Raw genomic sequence first — 4,480 nt, forward strand, 5'->3', positions numbered from 1 at the left:
CACAAAGGATTTCTATAACCATCAATGCCATTTCTTTCTTATTCAACAGCCCAATGTACAACTTAGGTCACAATGATAGTTTTCCACGACCAGCCACATATGATATTACCACATTTGTTTCAATTGCGTCGATCACGATTCCTTTCCATCATTGGTTCCTCAGCTTTTACCACATAACACATTCACAATCACAACTTGGTTTATTGCCGTCTACTTGCACTATCTTATCGGAAGACTTAACCAACAACATTCAAGGCACATAAATCACATGAATTCACAAATAGTTTGCATAAGTAAACACATGTTGCTCACCATAGTTTAACTTCACAAATAATCCACGTAGATATCACATACCAAATATTGTACACCAAGCATGGTGATTTTACAAAGGTCAAAGTTAGCCATACATACCTGGAGCCGAATTCCCTTTTTATTTCTACTTCCAACTTCACCAAAAGCCTAGCAATGCCAATCTAGTGTACAAATTACATAATCTTCTTAGAATCAAAACTTACAAACACTACCTGAACACATCTAGGTTATCAATCTTTCCTTTGTACAATTCTTTACTTCTACCCAATTCCTCTCATCAGATTTTAGGTGCTAGAAGACATGCATGAGTGTCTAAACCACTTATTATCAAGAATTAATGCATGGGACTTTCCCCATCTTAATTAAACCTGAAAGTTAGTGAACATGGGGTGGGGATTTTACCTGCAAGAACGGGGATGAAGATAAGCTTTGAAATTTCCCGGCCCGGATAGTTTTGAAGAATCTAATTTGAAGAAGGTGACTTTCTCTCTCAAGAACCCTCTCTTTCTCTCTCTTATTTTGTTCAGAAAGTCGTTAAAAATGAGGGGTTGGGGTGTTTTATAAAAAGGGGTCGGGTGTAAATTTTTGGAAAAAAAAAACTGGGGCCGAGTCACGTCTGCGGTCGCATTCTGCAATCGCAGACACGAAATGCGGTCCGCATAATGGACCGCAAAAAATGTCCCAAAACCTGATGCCACTGTTGGGGTATGCGGCTGAAATGCGGTCCGCATACAAGGTTTGCGGTCGCATAATGCACCACATTTTTGACCTCAAATGGGACTGACCCATTGCCTTACTCTGCGGTAGAAATGCGGTCCGCATATCAGTTATGCGGTCGCATAATGGACCGCATCTTGACCTCAATTTTAACCAAACCACTGACTCACTATGCGGTAGGAATGCGGTCCGCATTCTGGGCCGCAGAATGGCATTTTTTTTTTGGAAAACTGATTCTTTGATTTTTAAAAGCTTAGATCAATACCAAGGGTCTGAATCGCCGCGAAGGATTCTACACATTCCTGACACATATTCGGAGTCGACACCACGAGTTACTAGGTTTTGAGCGGGGCCTCACAACAGTAGCTACTCAAAAGAACCCTATACTGGTAATATACCTCATGTCAAACAAAACCTTGTTCTAAAGCCTTTGTGTACTGCAGATGATGAAAGAAACACGCAAAAACTCATAACCATTCATTAGACAACAAGTCATGGAGCTCCCTCTCCTTCGACAAGAACTATAGCGAATTTCTAAGCTGATCAACGACATTATCCTTTCAAATATACTACAATCGAATCCAATAGCACCTATTCTAGGTCCGACGACCTCATCTTATCAAATACAAGCTACTATACTGACATGCCTCACCACGAGTTACTAGGTTTTGAGCGAGGCCTCACATCCTCCCCCACTTATAATTATACGTCCCCGAATGAGGACCTATTTCAAACTTTCAGTATTCAAGATCAGTTGGTTTTGAAAACATGCTATGCAGACTCTCAAACTTTTCACTATTTCCCATATTTTTAAAAAAAAAAAATTGCCAGAGTTTCCTTTGTAATTTGGACATCCCTACCTGTCAAAGGGCCCCCGAAACACAATTCCAAGCACAATTACATAATTACAACCATCCCTACAACTATCATACAATTCCCTACCTCAACAATTGCACACATTAGATCACTTGTTATGGTTTGCTTATGAATCAGTCATTTCAATGAGTTTCACATAATTTAACCACTTCAACATACTACATGCATATAAGTAACTCATTACCAATCTACACTACCATTAGTTGTTTACTTATCACAAGAGTCTTTATAAAACTTTCATTTACCAAAGAGATGTTCACATGACTTAAGACGATCACAACACCTATAATTCTTGCACAACTAGAGGAACTTCACTAGCATTTATGAAGGAACCAATGCGGACACAATGATAGTTGTTTTATAGATAAAAGGTCTCACAATTTCTCCTAGACTAGATCAAACAGATGGGGATATTTCTCTTTCATTTATTTCTCCGCTTCCCATGTAGCTTCCTCAACTCGTTGACTTCGCCACAATACCTTAACTGAGGCAACCTCCTTATTTCTCAACTTAAGGACTTGCCTATAAAGAATGGCAACCGGAACTTCTTCATATGACAACTCTTCATTAACCTCGATAGTCTCGACTGGCACGATGGTGGATGGATATCCAACCACTTTCTTCAACATGGACACATGGAACACCGGGTGCAGTAATGACTTTTCGGGAGGCAATTCCAACCTATAGGCCACCTGCCCTATCCTTTGAACGATCCGATACGGCCCGACATACCTAGGACTCAACTTACCTTTCTTCCCAAAGCGGATGATTCCCTTCATAGGGGATACCCTCAAGAACACCCAATCATCAACTTGAAATTCCAATTCCCTTCGGCGAACGTCCGCATAAGACTTTTGGCGACTCTGAGCAGTTTTCATCCTTTCCTGAATGACTTTAACTTTCTCCATAGCCTGGTGCACAAGATCTGGCCCTATCATTTCTGCTTCACCCACTTCGAACCACCCAATCGGAGACCTACACCTTCTTTCGTACAATGCCGCAAATGGGGCCATCTGAATGCTGGCATGAAAGTTGTTATTGTAAGCGAACTCTATAAGTGGCAAGTGATCATCCCAATTACCTTTGAAATCCAAGACACAAGCCCGCAACATATCTTCAAGAGTTTGAATAGTCCGCTCGGACTGACCGTCAGTCTGCGGATGGAAAGCTGTGCTGAGATTCACCTGAGTACCCAAACCTTGCTGAAATTTCTTCCAAAAATTTGCCGTGAACTGGGGCCCCCGATCCGAGATAATAGAAAGTGGCGTGCCATGGAGCCTTACTATCTCCTTGATATACAACTTAGCATATTGTTCTGCAGTGTTGGTGGACTTGACTGGCAAGAAGTGAGCTGATTTGGTGAGTCGATCCACTATTACCCAAATTGAGTCGAATTTGTGCTAAGTGCGGGGTAACCCCACCACGAAATCCATGTTAATCATCTCCCATTTCCACATTGGTATTTCCATAAGCTGAGTCAACCCACCGGGCCGCTGATGCTCAACCTTCACCTGCTGACAATTTGGACACTTGGATACAAAGTCCACCATACCCCTCTTCATACCGTTCCACCAACAAACTTCCTTGAGATCATGATACATTTTCGTAGAACCTGGATGCACGGAATACCTGGAATTATGAGCCTCTGCCATTACCCTCTCCCGAAGCTTATCCACATCTGGAACACATAACCTACCTTAACACCGCAAAACACCATCTTCATTGTTGAGTGAAAATACCGAAGTCTTGTTATTCAAAATTGCTTCCTTTATCTGAGCCAATGCTGGGTCAATAAACTATTTTTCCTTGACTTCCGCTACAAGAGATGATTCTTCTCCATTATGCACCATAACATTCCCCCCGTCTGATGTCGAAATGCAAACCCCCAAACTGGCCATTTGATAAACCTCCCGAGCCAAGGGCCTTTGATCCACTCCCAAATGAGCCAAACTACCCATGGATTTCCGAATGAGAGCGTCAACCACCACGTTCGCCTTCTCTGGATGGTACAAAATGTTCATGTCATAATCCTTGAGAAATTCTAACCACCGCCCCTGCCTTAAATTCAATTCTTTCTGCTTGAACAAGTACTGGAGGCTCTTGTGATCTGAGAACACATCCACATGGACCCCAAAAAGATAATGCCGCCATATTATCAAAGCAAACACAACTGCAAGCTCCAAATCATGCGTCGGATAATTCTTCTTGTGGTTCTTGAGCTGCCTTGAAGCATATGTGATAACCTTCCCATGCTGCATCAGCACACACCCCAAACTGACCCTGGAGGCATCGCAATAAACCACAAATCCTTCCGTGCCTTTCGGCAAGGCCAATATTGGTGCCGAGGTCAACCTTGACTTCAATTCCTGAAAACTTTTCTCACAGGCGTCAGACCATTGGAACTTAACTGCTTTTTGCGTCAATTTGGTCAATGGGGAGGCGAGGGTAGAGAATCCCTCCACAAACCTCCGATAATACCCTGCTAAACCCAAGAAGCTTTGAATCTTCGTCGGGGACGTGGGTCTAGGCCAATCTTTTACTACTGCAATCTTCTGGGGGTCCACCTGAATCCCTT

Source organism: Nicotiana attenuata, unplaced genomic scaffold, assembly GCF_001879085.1.
Source record: "Nicotiana attenuata strain UT unplaced genomic scaffold, NIATTr2, whole genome shotgun sequence".
NCBI classification, from domain to species: domain Eukaryota; kingdom Viridiplantae; phylum Streptophyta; class Magnoliopsida; order Solanales; family Solanaceae; genus Nicotiana; species Nicotiana attenuata.